The sequence below is a fragment of the Natator depressus genome, chromosome 8 (assembly GCF_965152275.1).
Source record: "Natator depressus isolate rNatDep1 chromosome 8, rNatDep2.hap1, whole genome shotgun sequence".
Lineage (NCBI taxonomy): Eukaryota > Metazoa > Chordata > Testudines > Cheloniidae > Natator > Natator depressus.
The window spans coordinates 50,834,829-50,852,705 of record NC_134241.1 but is presented as its reverse complement, the minus strand read 5'-3'; positions in this window follow the sequence as shown (position 1 = coordinate 50,852,705).

Here is a 17,877-nt window from a genome sequence, read left to right as displayed (position 1 = left end):
AGGAATACATTGTACACAGCAGCAGCAAAAAATAAGCTTAAGAAGGTAAAGTGTGATTGGCCTGGCCCCGATTAGCCATGCTAGAGTACTGGGAAGAGAGGTTCGAGTAAGCGGCGAGCATCATCTCATTCCCAATTTCCTCAGGGTGATGACATACTGGAATAAGGCACGTACCTAACAATTCTTCAGCTGCTACAAAATCAAATAAACAAAAGTGGGTAACATTTGCTATTGAAGCCAATCTTTCCCATAGGTTATATGTCATTCGGGCCTGTAACGGAGAAAGCGCTCCCGAATCAACCCCTCCAGGAAATAGCAGGCACAAAAGGCATACAATCAGTACAGAATTAGCAGTAATTTGGGCGAGAATTGCCACAAACAAAGTCTCAAGAGTCTCTGGCTGTTGGTTTGCTGCCAGTCTTCGTTGAGCCGCGGCGACCAATGCTTTTACTGCTCCCCATGTCACGGGCTGGCTTGGGACGCTACGCCTCTTCTGTTTCCGTCCCGCCGTTGTCGACCCGGGAGGCACCGCGGTCTCCTCCAAGGTCAGCTGAAAATCCGGTATGGAGTTCGACAGCCCTGGTGCCACGCCATGCTGTTTCAGTGCCGGTCGCACACACCAGGCCGGAGCCCACAATGGTCCTGCAGGGAGAAACACAGCAGCATATCCCCGACCCCAAGTGATTAGAGGTACTGGGCCCAGCCACTGCGGATCGGGCAGCTGACGGTAAAAGACACGCGGTCTTTCCAGTACCTCAGATTTGTGAAAATGGCGATCCGCGGGGGTCTGCTGATCTGCGTTCAGCGTTAAATTATTTAAAGTAAACAAAAGGATATGCAGTTGTTGCTGAATGTCTCCTAAAATTCGGAGACGCAGCTCCCCTTGTTTTAATTGTTTGTCGAGCAAGATTTTTAGCATGCGATTTGCACGTTCAACAATAGCTTGGCCTGTGGAATTATAAGGGATCCCGTGTTTGAGACGGATGTCCCATTGGGCACAAAAGATGAAAAGTGCTGTGGAGCAATAGGCTGGGGCATTATCCATTTTTATCTGGCTCGGGTGACCCATAACAGCAAAACAGGCTAGCAAATGGTGAATAACTTTGGGAGTGGCTTCCCCACGCTGTGGGGTCGCCCAAAGGAATCCCAAATAGGTATCAATGAAAACATGTAAAAACGAATAGGGGTGGAATTGTGGCACGTGAGTGACGTCCATTTGCCACAGCTGATTCGCTGCGGTACCTCTAGGGTTAACGGCATAAAAAAAGGTAGGGGCAGCAGCGGCACAGTGGGGGCAGGAATGAACAATAGAACGCGCATGATCAGCAGGAATATGAAACTGCCGGGCCAAAACAGAGGCAGACTGATGGAAAAAGGCATGGCTTTCAGTGGGGTCAGAAAAAAGAGAATTTACCTGACCACGTAACGCGCGATCAGCGCGCGCATTGCCTTCAATGAGTAGCCCAGGCAAAGGGGTATGACTGCAAATATGAGCAACAAAATAAGGGAAATTACGAGTGGTGATGAGATACTGTAAGGACAGAAACAGGCGAAGAAGGTCCGCATCGACCTGAGGGGTAATGAGGGCAAGGGGTAAATGATCGATTACCTGATAAACATAATGCGTGTCCACGATCAAATTAAACAATCAGCAAAAAGTTGAAAGGCCAAAATAACAGCAGCTAATTCCAAGGACTAGTAAAGCTCTCCAAGCTCTATGCATGCAAATATTGTTGTACAAGTGAATGAAGCGCTTTCAGCTTTTCTAGAGGGAGGGGCCACTGGTCAATCCATATGGGCTCTAAGGATTGCCATACCAATGGTAATGCGGATGGCAAGGTGGGTGAGGGAGGATTTTGGGCCATTATATATTAATATCGAGGGTGGTGTCCAGCTTTGTAAGTAAATCATGGCCCCAAATATTGAGGTGGACAGGGAGTACAAAAGGGCGGATTGTAGCAAGGGCACAGCCTCCTGGTTTAGAGACCGTGACCCAAGACAAACTTTGGCGCCCAGGTTTGCTACCCCCGATCCCCCACAACTCTTTAGAAGGAACTGTTGGCCAACCGACTGGCCACTCCGGATCACGAATCACCGTAACATCAGCTCCAGTGTCCACCAACCCTGTAAAAGGAACATTATTTAAGAGAAGTGTTAACTGAGGTTTTGAGGGGCGGACTGACATTGTCAGAGCAACAAGTGGAGAGGACGTATTGTGAGACGGTGACTGAGACAGCGTCGATCCAAAGCCGTTCCCGCCCCGGGTTCGATCCTCTGCGGCTGGCACCTGATAGGGGACTAAAATCAATTGTGCAATTGACCGTCCACGCGGGAGCGATTGCGGAAGATGGGTCCACACCTGAACCTTAATAACACCAGTGTAATCAGCATCGATGACTCCTGGGATGACAAAAAAACCCTGTTTCCCAGCGTGTGAGCGAGGGAGAACCAGACCCACAAATCCGGCAGGGAGAGGTCCCGTCACCTGTGTAGGTATGGCGCAAACCTCCCCTGGCAACTGAAAATCAGCGTCCTCCTGCATAATCAAATCAAGCCCTGTACTTCCGGCAGTCGCCGCCCTCATGGAATCTATGGATTGTAAGGCAGAGGAACAGTTGTCTGAGTGGGAAACACCCCCGTTTGGCCCTGGGTTCGGGGGGGACCCGTCGTGCGGTTTCCCGACCCGCTACGACACTGATTAGCCCAGTGATAGCCCTTCCGACACTTGGGGCACTTCTTTGAGGGGCGGGCGGGCGCCGTCGATGAGCGGCACTCCCACTGAAAGTGACCCTCCTTACCACAGCGGTAACAACGCTTCCCCTCCTTCCCAGTTTTTCGCAGGGCGGCAGCCAGAACTCCAGCCTTATGTGCTTGGGTTCCGATGTTTTGGCACGCCCGCAGCATGTCCGACAGCTCTAGAATTCCAGAGGCTTGTGCAGCCTGGAGAGCACGGCGGCAATCCTCGTTCGCATTTTCAACCGCCATTTTTAACAGGATCTCCTGAGCTGCCACAGGGTTATCCACCTGTCGGAGGATAGCCTCCTGCAATCTGTTGGTAAAATCCATAAAGGACTCTGATGCACCCTGACGGATACTGGCAAAGCTTTTAGTAGGCCTGCCCGAATCCGGGACCTTCCGGAAAGCATGCTGGGCGCAGGTGGAAATAATGGGGAAGACGGCCTGAGGGAGTTGAGACTGCAGCTGAACAGTAGCAAACTGGCCCTCCCCTGCCAAGTGCTCATAAATGACACCTTGCTCTCTATATACCTGGGCTTGGCGTTCCGCCATCTGCCGATACTCACTAAGCCAAATAACATACTGACTAGGTGTCAGCATCATGCGCAACAGCGCCTTCCAATCTTCAGGGATCAGGGTGTACCCAGTACCTATCCCTTCAATGAGACCACGCACATACGTGCTAGTCAGGCCGAACTCGCGAATTGCTTTCTTTACCTCTCTGATCACCGAGTAAGGCAAACTAACCCAGTCTGCAACCTGGTTGCCCTGGCCATCATCCTGCCAGGTCACAGGACAAACTGAGACCAGATCAGCCAGCTCCTCTGCTGTAATATCTGAGCGAGTCTTCGCTGCGTGAACCATTTGTTGCACCAGCGAAAGCCTCTGAGCAGACGCAGACGACCCCCCGGGGGGCCCCGGAGCATGGGGCCCCACGGGCGGAGGGCGATCACACACCGGCTCCGGTGGGGAAGGCCAGGGAGGCAGTGGTAATAGAGGCACTGGGGGCAAAGCAGGGGGAGGGATGGTTGCAGGAGCGGACAGGGGTGGCAGGATCGGCAGCCCCTCTGTTGGCGCGGGAGAGGGTCTTTCTGAGGTGACACACCGTGTTGCATCGGTAGGAGGGGGGGTGGCTGCAGGAGCGGACGGGCGTGGCGAGATCACCAGCCTCGCGAGGGAGGGCCTGTCCGGGGCGACACGCTGTATCGCGTCGCGGCAGAGGTGCCAGGCATGTAAAGCCTGCACGGACGCCCGAGGCTCTTTGTGCAATGTCTGGCCCAACCGCTCCCAGTCCGCTAGCTTAAGGGTTCCGGCTTCAGGGTACCACGGGCATTGGGCACTCACCTCCTGTAGCAGGAGAGTGAGTTCTCGAGTGGGGCAGTCATGCTGAGCCTTACGCAGCAAATACTGTAGCTCATTGCGGTGTTGCACTTGCAAAGCAGAGAGGGAGCTTCCCATACTTACCACAATGAAAAATACTCACTGGGATCCACGAAGCGGATGAGTGACGCGTCTGAAACCCTTGCCGGGCGAGGTGAGTGCTGAGGGCCCCACGTTTGGGCGCCAGTTGTGGCGGTTCAATGACAAGACAGAACACAGCTTTTAGCAAGCAAGCAAGCTGGTCTCTGCTAACGGGCTTCTGCCTGTCAGCTTTCCACCTTCCCCTTTATTCTCTCTCTCCCCCCGCGCATTACATTCTCCAACAGATAAAAGGAATACACTGGCTTTGTTTAACATTCTTATTTACCAATTTCTATCTACCGCATTCCTTGCTCTCGGGCCTTGAGCCCAGTCCTGGGAGGCTTCCCATGGTTCATATCATCTTGGCGAGATTCCAAGGTTGATGCCCTTGAAAGGAGCTGTGTGTGCACTACTCCTACACAACACTCCGGGTGTGCCCTGAATGTTGCCAAGCGCATAAACCTTTATGAATCCTACAACTTGCCCCACCCCAAAAAATAATTATTGGGAGGTAGGTTTTTGGCAAGCAGACATCACACTGAAAAGTTCCATCTCCGGGTGTTTTTTTCAAAACAATAATTTTGTAGTATTCCTGGTCAAATCCTGCCATACTTGCCCCCCTCCTGTTTCCCTTTCCTGATAGTTGCTGAAAAGTATCAGTACATAGCCAGCGATGTAGAAGTCTGGTTGAGGTAGAGGATTGGGAGAAATGAGGTGAATTGAGATATCAACATATTCTTATTGACCTCCAAATTATCTGTTTGAATCTTGCCCAAATTCACAGTGACTGAACGTTTGCACCATCACTGTCTGATGGCTGCTCAGCAGACCATGTGAAATTGATTGTTGGGCTCAGTCCAATGCCTCATGGGCAGGCTGCCTCATCACAAAAACCACCACCACATGTGGCTGCCTTGTTGGCCCCAAGGCCAAGGATTTGTTGGGCTGGAGACTGAACTACGCTTTCAGCCTAGACATGGGCCCTCCAATTCAGACATGAGCCACTTTGGCAAGACTGTTAACGGGGGAAGCTCGCACAGTAGCAGCATGTTCTGTGGCAGATTTTGAGCTACAGAACCATCTGTCTGGCTATTTTCACCAACACTACCCCCTCCTCCCTTTTAATTCTCCATCACTACTTATTTACTGCATTACAGTACACTGATTTATTTTCAGCTGGCTTTTACTGGTAAATGTCAGTTCCAAAAGATGTATGTGTTTCTGTTCAATCTGGCTGGGGAGGAGTGTGCATGGGGGAGCTATTTGCTATTTTGCTAAGTGATTTACTTCTGCTTTGCCCAGTACTTTGCCTATGTCCCCAGTCCAGTGAGTGAGATATAAATTATTTGAGAGAAAGGAAACAAGTCCCACATGGAAAGATAGGAAGAAACAAATTAGCTCTATTCATCTTTTGTTACAGTAATGTGTCTTTATGCAGTGAGGGAGAGGGAATAGTTACCAATCGAGAGACAGATTTTTCACTAGTGATGAGCATTTCACCTCTAGTGACAGCAATTCAGCATGCAGCAAATTGCAATGTGTCTATAAGCCAATGTGCAGATAATACTTGTAACATCTGGACATGTGTATTTGTCCCCAGGGTTCCCAAGGTATTTATTTTTCATGCTGATAAGGGAGTGGTGGTTAGAGAGACAATTGTAGCAATATATTCATATCATGGCTGCATGGAATTCATTTATCTATTTCATTCCAGGCTCATTCACTCTAGTGGGGATTTGCTAGTTGAAACAGATGTAGTTTTGTACTAATCCTTTGACCCCATACAGCACAGCATAAAGGTCAGTCCAAAAATGCTTATCCTGAAAATAGAGGTAACCAAGAGAGAGTAGTAACCATACAGACTGGTCGCAACATAGCCGGTATTCCAACCTGCACTGAACAGTCACTCGTAAATGTAATCAACTGATGTAAAACTGTAAGTGTAAAATGAACTAAAGTTATTTCAAATGCTGTGACAACCATGGGAGTCCTGCCAACGTGTCTCAGGTCTGACGTGAGGGACAACATCTAGGATGAAACGATAGCTCAGTCTCCAACCCAACTGTCTTGAGGGCCAACAAGACAGCCAGCTGTGGTGGTGGTTTTTGTGATGAGGAAACCTGTCCATGAGGCATTGGACTGAGACCAATAATTAATTTCACAAGGTCTGCTGAGCAGCCATCAGACAGTATTTTTTGGCCAGCCTAGCTAAGGACCCATGGATTACCCTACTGAATCAGATCTATGGTATGTTCCCTCTAGATCAAAACATGCCTATCTCTAACAGTAGACAAGAGCAGATGCTTCAGTGGAAGGTGTAAAATCTTCACCATGACTCTTAAGCGTGCAATATTATTTAATTCCATTCTAACCCAGTTGATGTGGGAGTGGCTGTCCCCAACTGCTGATCTGTTTATGCCCCAAAACATGAGGAAAAATAACCTTTGTCGTTTCTATGCTGTCTGGTGTAACTGCATATGTTGGGCCAAATTGTAATCCTTGGGTAAGTAAGAGCAACTCCATTGACTTAGGTGGAATCGCACCCACTCACACCAGAGCTTAATTTAGTTTGTTCTTATCAATAAAAGCATCCAACCCTATTTTTATATATATTTTTATTTATTGATATAAAGCCAGACATGGGATTATAGCTGAAGCATGGGATTTTCAAAATTAGGCCTAAATGTCTTAGGAGCACAAGTCTCAATAATTTTCAGTGGAAGCTGGGCTCCTGTCTTTGAAAAATCTCCCGCTACAGCCCCTGTTTATTTCTGGGCCAGGGCAGGCAGGCTGGGGAGGAGGTAGAGGCAGCCTGGGAGAGCTGTCTGCATTCCTAATTCTCTCTCTTGCACAGTTGCATTCCAGACTGTGGCCAGTGAATATGCCTTTGTACTGGTCAGGACCCCAATGAGCTGGGCCGCAGCCTACGATTACTGCAGGAGCAACCACAAGGGCCTAGCAGACATTTTAAGCCTTCAAGATCTGAATGGAGTGGTGGCAGCTGCGACTGAAATTGCCTGGATAGGCCTCCATTACAACACAGCTACAAGAGGGCTGAGCTGGTCCAATGGCCTCACTTATAGCAGTGCAAGTTGGATGCCTGATTTAAACCCCTTCCTGTTTATGCCAGGCTCATGTGGAACAATGTTTATTCTTCTCCTGCTCTCTTCTTCTTGCAACCGGGTGCTATCCTTCACTTGCTCCTATTGTAGGTATTGAGTTACTTCCCAGCTCTACATCATGGGTTCTCAACCTGGGATCACAACTCCTGAGGGTGGTGGGGAGCATCCACCCTGCCCTTTCCATATTGTCAAGTGGACTGCTGATCTAGAAAAGGGAGTTACAGCATGGAACAGGATGAGAACCACTGTGCCATGCTCTGCAAGTGTCACCGTAGTCTCCGGGTAGCACAGATGTTCTCAGTTCAGAATCTGAAGGGGGCCAAGTGATAGAGCTTTGTGCTGCTACACAGGAGGCTTGCATGAGTCTCTTGATTTCCCTCATTCCCAAGGTGAAGGGGTCTGTGGAAGCAGCATTGCCAGCTCAGGATGAGGGTGGGTCAACACCAAGCAGTTCTGTCTGACTTTGAAGCAATGCTGACCCTGGCCTGATTTAAAGGGCCCAGGGCTCCAGCTGCTTTTAAATTGCTGGGCCCCAGGGCAGCTGCTCCTTTTGCCCCCCCACCCCTTCAGCGGCCCTGGGGGGAGCAAAAGGGGCAGCGATGTTAAAGCATCGGCTGTGTACGGGCCCGTACAGGTGGCCACTTCTTACCAGTACACTGTACCGGACCACTTTCACCTCTGGGCCCCAGGCAATTGCGCTGCTTGCTACCCCTTAATGCCAGCCCTGGCTTTTATATGCAGAAAACTAGTTGTGGCACATGTGGGCCGTGGAGTTCTTATAACTCCATGTTGGGGGGAAGGCAGGGCTCAGAAAAAAAAAGGTTGAGAACCCCTGTGCTAGGGGATAAGCCACTTTACTTCTTCCAGAGTGGTGAGCAAACCTCTCGATATTTTGGTGGGATAAGCAGCCAAACAGTTATGTTTATCTCAGCATCTTTGATCCCAAAACAGGGCTGGAAATCTCATGAGAGCCAGTTTTCTCCTATGATTCCCTGTCCCTTGTGGCTTTGGCCAATAGAGAAAGAATGTGAGACCAGGCTTTCTATGCAGCTCTATTATGTCAGTAGCAGCCATCGTGAAGGGCCTTGAATTGTTTAAGGGGAAATTTTTATTTTAGCCTAAACCAATTAGCCCATCCTACTTTTAGGGAGGCTCATCCCCATCCCCAGCAACCAGCTGTGCTAATCCTAACAGCCCCACCTTCCTCCCTTTGTCTGTGGGGCTGTGATAGGTGTGGATGTAGCCTGCAAAGCACCTATTGGGTTTATACAGCCTCCTTCTCTCCAATGTGTCTGTGACAGGGGCCCTTCATCTCTCATGAGCTCCTCCTGTTGGCGAACCTGCACTCTCTGTTCACAGTGCCCTTCGGCTGTTGCTCTTGTCAGGTGGGTCTTCAGCCCTCCGACTAAGCACACAGTAAACATGCATCACCGAACAAACCCTTCCAAGGGGAAAGGTCCAACAGGGCCTGTCCCTGTGCCCTTGTTACTGTCTTTAGCCTTGTCTCTGGGGCTCAGTTTTCAGCCCCTTCTGGGCTAGCTTTCAATCTGTCCCTGCTGTTATACAGCAGTGCCCCCCAGAGCCTTTTCCCTGGAGACTGAGTTCTGCCCTTCACTCGGGCCTCTAAACAACACTTGTCCCCTTCTCAGGCTTTGGCCACTCTGCCAGCAGGGGGGATCCATGCCTGCCCCCTACTCCGGGTCCTGACCCAGGGACCTACAAATAACAGCCCCGTGCTGCTTCCTTTAACTCCGTTGTGGCTGCTATTCCCTGGGCCACTTCCCACGGAGCCCCTTCCCCTGCACCCTTACCTCAGGGCTGAAGTTCCCTGTCTGTTCCCTGCTTGAGCAGGGTCTCTCTCAGGCCTCCTTGCCTGGAGTCTCACAGCCTTCCAGCCCTTTCTCACCCGTCTGGTTCCAACCAACAGCTAAACTGTTTGGGCCCAGGCCCGGCAGCTCCTTTTAACTGGGCCTGCTGAGTTCTCACTGGCTGCTTCCCTGCAGCCTTTCTAGGCAGGCCTGAAGGGAAGCCCCCCCTTTACTGCTCCTTTTCGGGGACAGGGTGTGGTAGGTCTTTGAGCAAAGACTGCCAAATTTGCTGGCTTCTAAACATGGGCAATGGGTATAATAGGCCAAGGGAGGCTCTGCCTTCCCCAGTGCTGCCGCAGGCGCTGGACCCCCCGGTTGTGGGGTTAGGTGGCAAAGTTTTTGCTTTATTATGCCCCATGCAGGTTTTGGGGTGGCTGAGGCAGCACATACTACCTCCTCAGCCACTCCGGAACCTGCATGGGGCATATGAAAAGCATCTTCGAACAGATGCTCTTCCCCAGGGCAGGTTGGGTCCAGGGAGGGGAGGCATGGCGCGGCTTTGGCCAGCCCAGAGCTCCTCCGGGCAGGGGAGGGGATGTAAGGGGCGGAGCCGGGGGCTAGCCTCCCCAAAGGGGGACTGCACCCACCGCCCATATTTCTACATTTGTGGTTATATAGCGATAAATATCCACTTGGAAGTAGGTTAATTTACTTGCTTTAGGTCTAGCAGTTTTCAAGCAGTGAAAGATTAACGTATTCATTTATATTATTTTGATTGTAACTAATGGTCACTTGAAGAGTCAGTGTCAGTGCTAATTTTACCCATGATTTTAGATTTCTGCAGTGATCTCTGTTCTCTCTTCACAGCTATCACTGATTCTGCCACAGCAGATAGCACAGAATCCCCAGCTACCACTCAGCAACTGCCCTCCATCATCACAGGAAGTGCCCCGACAGCGGGCTCTCAAGATGCAGGTTGGGACTCTAATGCTGCTTCTAGCTTTTGTACCATACTATTTATTTCTTTGCACGTAGAAGAAGCTGTAACTTTCTCTTCCTCAACAGAGCCAGAATAGGTGTGAATGTCTGCACATGGCAACTGCAGGTACAAGTGTTGTGATTTCAACCCAGCCCAGTCCTACAGGAAAAGCTTCCTGACGGACCTGCTAGGCCAATTATTAATCTCCTAAGGGCACTGACAGAAATGCCGTTGAGGACATTTCATACTAGAAACACGCAACACTAGTAAGTGCCCAATAGGGAGCTGGCAGGGGGATGGACTAGATGACCTAATAGCTCTTTTCCATCTCTAAATTCTAGGAATACGGGTTATTCTTTATTCACAGTTGCTGGGTCAAATGTGTTTCAAACAATTATGTTTCATTTGAGGAGTGATTAATAAGACTGGGACTTTTCAGCTTGGAAAAGAGATGACTAAGGGGGGGATATGATTGAGGTTGATAAAATCATGACTGGTGTGGAGAAAGTAAATAAGGAAGTGTTATCTCTTCCTCATAACAGAAGAACTAGGGGTCACCAAATGAAATTAATGGGCAGCAAGTTTAAAACAAACAAAAGGAAGTATTTTTTCACACAATGCATAGTCAACCTGTGAAACGCCTTGCCAGAGGACATTGTGAGGGCCAAGACTATAACAGGGTTCAAAAAAGAACTAGATAAATTCATGGAGGATAGGTCCATCAATGGCTATTAGCCAGGATGGACAGGGATGGTGTCCCTAGCCTCTGTTTGCCAGAAGCTGGGAATGGGCGACAGAGGATGGGTCACTTGATGATTACCTGTTCTGTTCATTCCCTCTGGGGTACCTGGCATTGGCCACTGTCGGAAGACAGGATACTGGGCTAGATGGACCTTTAGTCTGACATAGTATGGCCGTTATGTTCTTTATAAATTCCATGTTTTGTGGGTTGGAACTTTGCAAAAACTATAAAGTGGAATTTGGCTGTAGGCATCTAAGCCTTGGACAAACATTCCCTTTGAAATCAGAAGAGAAGACAAAACAAGTCTCCACGGAGATCACAAATGTTGGTTGTGCTCTGCATCTTCAAGCTTCAGAAGAGAAATATTTTGCAGTCGCTTATTCTTTAATACACACAGCATAGGACAGTCAACTAAAAGGCATTGGAGCCCTATAGGGCAGTCTGCTGGATAATCATTCTATGGTAGCGCATTCATCCTGCAAAACAAACCGCAACGTAGCAGGGCCAGTTGGCACTTCCCATCCTTTATTCAGCCCCTCCCACTATACAGTAATTCCTCACTTAAAGTCATCCCGGTTAATGTTGTTATGTTGCTGATCAATTAGGGAACATGCTCATTTAAAGTTGCGCAATGCTCCCTTATAACTTTGGCAGTCGCCTGCTTTGTCCACTGCTTGCAGAAAGAGCAGCCCACTGGAGCTAGCTGGTGGAGGCTTGAAACCAGGGTGGACCCGCAGCCCCCTGTCAGCTCCCCGCTCCCCTAAGTTCCCTGTAGGGCAGCCGCCCAGCAGGCTAGCCACTGAGGGGCAGTTCAGCTGTCCCTCCTCCCCCTTCCATGTGCTGCTCCTGCCCTCTGCCTTGGAGCTGCTCCTGGGATGCTTGCTGTGCATGGGGTGGGGGGAGGGAGTAAGAGGGGTGCTAATGTCAGGGTGTCCCGCTCTCCTCCCACTCCTGTCCCCCTGCTTCTTTACTTCATCAGGCCATCTCCACAGAGTGGGTCGGGGGGGAGGCACGATAGGGCTCAATATGGAGAGAGCTTGCTGGCAGCAGCTGCTGTCTCTACTTGCAGATCTACTTAAAAAGGCAGTGTAGAGTACTTAGAGTGGGGTCAGTGTACTTAAAGGGGCAATGCACATCACACACACACACACAAAATGTGTGTGCCGGTCTCTCTCTGCCATGCTGTCTCCCCTCCCTCCATTCCTGCTGCCTTGTAGAGTGTGAGGCTACTTTAACAACAGTGTGTTAACCCCTGAGGGCTCAGCCGAGTGCTAGTTCATCATTTAGCAGTAAGGCATTCCCTGGGAAATATCCCACCCTCTTCCATCCTCTGATTTCACCACCTCAACCAAGCTTCACAATCATCATTGCTGTGTACAGTATTAACTTGTTTAAAACTTATACTGTGTGTGTGTGTGTGTGTGTGTATCTATCTAACCGCCCCCCCCCCATTTACATTAATTCTTAGGGGAAAACTGGATTCGCTTAACATCATTTCACTTAAAGAAGCATTTTTCAGGAACATAACTACAATATTAAGCGAGGAGTTACTGTATTATCTGTACTATACCTGCATTTGGGGGACTTCTGTTCAGCTTCTCTTTGATATTATTTTGATGGTCACTTGAAGAGTCTGTCAGTGCTAAGGAAGTTTATAGTGTGTTTTAACCATGATTTTAGATTTCTACAGTGATTTATGTTCTCTCTTCACAGCTATCACTGATTCTGCCACAGCAGATAGCACAGAATCCCCAGCTACCTCTCAGCAACTGCCCTCCATCGTCACAGGAAGTGCCCCGACAGAGGGCTCTCAAGATGCAGGTGGGGACTCTAATGCTGCTTCTAGCTTTTGACCATATTTATTTCTTTGCACCTAGAGGAAGCTGTAACTTTCTCTTCCTCAACAGAGCCAGAATAAGTGTGAATGTCTGCACATGGCAACTGCAGGTACAAGTGTTGTGACATCAACCCAGTGCAGTCCTACAGGAAAAACTTATTTTTTAACATACACAGCATAGGGCAGTCAACTAAAAGGCACTGGAGCCCTACAGGGCAGTCTGCTGGATACTCATTCTTATGGTATAGCACATTCCTCCAGAAAAGCAAACTCCAGCACAGCAAGGCCAGTGGGCATTTCCCATCCTTTATTCAGGCCCTGCCACTATATTATCTGTACTGTACCTGCATTTGGGGGATGTAGTGAGGAGGTGGGGCCTCCCTCAGAGGCAGACGTGGAGGGAACGCCACAAGTTGCCTGGTGGGTGGAGCCAGGACCACTCCCTGAACACTGGAAGCAGAAGAGTGGGACATGAAGGGGAAGTATAAAAGGCCAGCCCAGCAGCTCTGCTGGGACAGAGGTGCCTAGAGAGACAGACATGTCGTCCCTGCTGCTGGAGTGGGATACTGAGGAGAACCGCAGCTGCCCTGAGAACCCTGCCACTTCCCACACCGAGGAGCTGCTATAGCTACCCTTGGTGGTATATCCCAGGGAAACTAAGAATGATCCCTGGACGCAGGTACACCTGAGACAGAGAGTAGGAAGAAGCCCAGGGAAACTAGACAACAGTCTGGTTAAGAGCTGTCTTGGTACAAGTTCAGCGTATTGTGGGCAGACCCCGGCTGACCCTGTGGCAGACCACTCCACCACTGTTCGGGCCCTGGGCTGGGATGTGGTGGAGTTAGGTGGGACCACGTTCCCCCTGCCACCCCACTCCTGGGGTTGCAGTACTCCCCCTCCTTAGGCCAGGAGGCCTGCATCCGTCTACAGTCTGCTGAGCTAGGACACTAGACTGTGAATCTGGCCTGAGCCCCCTAGACTGTGTTTGGGTGCTCAACTTGGGTTGCCAACTGTCTGGGAGGGCATTTAGATGTGGGAGGGGGCTCAGAGCTGGGGCAGGGGTGCGGGAGGGGGTTTGGAGTGCAGGAGGGGGTACGGAGTGCAAGGGGGGTACAGGCTCTGGGAGGGAGTTTGGGTACAGGAGGGGGCTCTGGGCTGAGGCAGGGTGAGGGCTCCGGCCTGGTGGCGCTTATCTCAGACAGCTCCCGGTCAGCAATGCAGGGGGGCTAAGGCAGGCTCCCTGCCTGCCCTGGCCCCACTCCTGGAAGCAGCCAGCATGTTCTTATGGCCCTTGGTGGCACCGTCTCCACAGGTCCCAGATGCAGCCAATGGGAGCTGCTGAGTTGCCGTTCAGGGCGGAGGCAGTGTGTGGAGACCCCCTGCCTCCACCCAAGGACCGCAAGGACGTGCCGTCCACTTCCAGGAGCAGCGTGGGGCAGGGAGCCTGCGTTAACCCCCCTGTGCCGCCGGACTTTTAGCAGCCTAAAATCTTCCGTTTTGGCTTCAGTAGCCTCTGGGCGATAGTGCCTGATTCCAGGAGACTCCCAGGAAAACCAGGAGGGTTGTCAACTCTATGCTCAACCCCAGCCTAAGCCCTAATGACTTGCTGCTCTGCCCTGACCGAGGGTTTGGGATTATAGACTGCGGGGGCTTCACCCTAATTGCAGGTCAGAGCCCTGACAGTTTGCTGCCCTGCCCTACTTAAGGCTGTACAGATAAACTGATACAGCTCTGCCTGACTGCAGGCCAGAGCCCTGCTTGTTTACTGCCCCACCCTGCTTATGCTCCCTCCTTCTCCACCTGTTTAAGGGCTGGGCTTATACTTGCTACAGCTCTGCCTGACTGCAGGCAAGGGTCCTGACTATTTGCTGTCCTGTCCTGCCCTGCTTGAAGGCTGCCTGACTGTAGGCCAGAGGCCTGATTGTTTACTGCCCTCCATGAGGGCTGGGCTTATAACTTGGTACTGCTCTGTCCTGACTGCTAGCCAGAGCCCAGACTGTTTGAGGCCCCTTCTTGCTTGAAGGCCAGGGCCTTTTGAGTACCGCTAATTCCCCCTCTCTTTGTTTTGAGCATATTCTGGCAGCTCAGACTGTGAGGAGGCATGGCCTCCCTGAGAGGCAGATGCGGAGGGGCGGCCATAACTGCTTACAGGAAACATCTCCCATCTAGCTTTGATATCTGTGGCTATTTTCCCAAGCGACAGCCTTTAACCTTGCCATTGTGTGGACATAGCTGAGAAAAGCAATTGAGTAGGATGCTGTCACCCATTGTATAGTCTAATCTCATCTTAACTTTTACATACTGAGGGCATGTACACTCTGTGTGTAAGTTCTCTCTCACTAAGAACATACCCTCTTCCTTTCAGTCTCTGCTTGGAGTGGTAACACTGTCAGGGAGAGCCAGTGAGTGACAAGCGGGGACAGCAGCGCTGGAATTAACAATGGCATTGGAAGCAGCATTCAGCTCAGACCTGACAGTTTTGCACAGGCAGGGGCACTCATTTCATGCTCAGGCACCCATTCAAGCTTTTCTTAATTCACTTGCCTTCCTCAACGTGTGTGTACTTCCATGAAAATAGAAGCCCAACAATCTTGAGGAGATGGACTGCAGCCATTCTGGAAGCATCATGCATCCCAACCCTTTAAGTAGTGAGTAGATTGCACAGGTGTGATACATTGTAACTTCTTATTAGGGGGCATTACCATTGTACAATATATGAGAAAAAGCAACATTTGCTTAGCACTGGACTACACCGCCATTCGTGCGACACTTTTCTCCTGTGTAGATACTGGGTACATGATTCTGAAAGTGGATTTTGTCTCACCTGCCCTGGTAGATCTTGATGATATAAAACAGCAGCTCCTGAATGAGGTGAGATGCAGTCCGTCTCAAAGAGGGTCTCCTCTTGTAATAGCAGTTTGCAAACAGAGTTTCTGGTTGGCTTCAGTGTGGTACCTGCTTGCAAACTGAACTAAGTTACACACAGGAAAAAGGAGCTGGTGGGAGAGGGAAAGGGAGTTGTGTACAAGTGTGAGCCAGAGCAATCTGTTCACTGGGGGATGAAGATTTTCTTCCTTTTGGGCACACTTCATGAGTGAGAGACATCCCTTTTCCCATGCAACTACAGCTGCTATCTACACATTAGTCCCTTGGCAATCTGAGGCCTGGGCAACAGGGAAGAAAGAATGACAGAGGCTTTACCAGACAGCTCCATGATAGTAGTGTTTCATCCCTATTCATGTCCATTCCTCCTTACCTCCCTTTACTTCCAGTATCTCATCACTGGGATGTTCCTTTCCCACAAGGTCCCTTCTGTAACCATCAACACAAACGCTGGGTCTATAGTTGGCAGATGTCAATGGTGGAACGCTGTAGGGGTAGTTGTTCTGTGTCCCCAGCCCTGCTAACTGCTGTGACAGAATTCTGGACTCAGATGGCAGCCCCATGCTCTGGTCAGACAAAGCTGCACTGCTCTGACACTGGGCTGAGTAGTAAGGGGGATTTTCTGCAAGTAGTGGAAAGCTGGTCTGAGTCACAGAACCTGGCGTTCTGCTACATCAGGATAGTTACAGGTTCCCACCAGACATGCCAAACCCACAAAAACACTGCAGAAATTGGACTTGTTTTTGGCTTAATTGGCTTGTTGCTTTTTTTTTTGTTTTTTGGATCAACTCCCAGCAAGCAGGGGAAAGGGGGGGGGGGGAGAGAGTCAGGGTGCCCAGCAGGCCCACCCCAGTCCCAGACTGCACACTGGGGGGATCTAGTCACAGAGTGGTGAGGTTCTTAAGGATTGGCTTGTTTTGGCCTTGTTTTGAAATGGGATTAGCTTGATTTTTGGCTTATTATGAAAGTCGGGGTGCTTATTTACCATGTGAAAATTGGCAACTGTGGTTCCCACTGATCTTATAAAGGACAGCAGAGAACTGATCCTTACTCTGGCTCCATGGAAACAAACCAAAGTATTCATTACTTGCTACTGGAAGAACTGAGAGGGAAACATTATTATATGTCTACAGCCAGGATATTCAATCTACACCACTGCACTGAAAAGCAGTAATTCAATACACCTTCTAAGGATATGGAGATATTTAATGTGCAGGGCTGGGAGAGAAGGTGAAGGACAGGAATGTTTGGTGTTCTAGAGACAGTGAGAATTCTCTTTTCAGGAGGATACTGCTTATGTGTAAGCAAGCTTGTATCCCACAGGTTTAGACAGCTGCAGCTTTTCTGTTAAGTAGAAACATGTACCCTAGTATCAATATAACCATAAAACTTTTATTCTTACATTCTTCAGGTAGAAGAAATACTAAAGGGGAGTTTTCCCATAGGGTCATTCCAGCTGAAATGGGTCAGCTATGAACTGTGACAAGACCAGACCAAATGACTCTTTAGAGAACATGGAGTTCTCTAAAGAAGGAAAAAAACGCTCCTTTTGGTACAAATAATTTTGGACAGTGGAACCAGAATGTGTATGGGCAGATCATAGATAAAAAATAAAGTTAGCATTTCCGGCAGGGAGACAGGGATGTAGAGTAAGCATAGGTAACTGCTAAGGAACGGTACAAGGAAATTAGATAGCGTCTCTTGTGGAGGACATGGAAGAGGGAATTCTCAACCAGTGTATCACCAGAACATTGTTTGTTTTGCCCCAGTGCCCAGAATCCCCATTCAGGATTAGGCTCCCCTTGTGTTGGGCAATGTAGAGGTATATTAAGGCAGACCCAAGCCCAGAGAGCTTCCAGCTAAATAAGGACAAGACACCAACAGGTAAATGTTGAACAGAACAGAGATGGTAGGGTCAAGGTGGTGACAAGAAATAGGAGAACAAAGTTGCATACATTCACTGTGTGTATAGTTTGAAAGCCTTTAAAACCCTGTATATAAAATGACAATTTTAAAAATAAGCTTTTACCAAATTATACCCAACACAAAGTTTTCCATGAGACAAATCCAGTGGGAGGGATTTTCCGTTTTTTGTATTCTCTTGTAATTCATGTATATGGAATGATAACGATAACGTTACCAAGAAGCCACTACTCTGTGTGCATCTATGAATAAACATCCCCTTGAAGTGGCTGCAGCTCAAAGGATGCAGCTTTGTGCTAGGCTAGTGTAAGAGAACCTGCAAATTAGAAATTTAGTACAAACAAGGGAAACTAAGGTTGCTTTCATGGTCCAAGATTACAGAAATG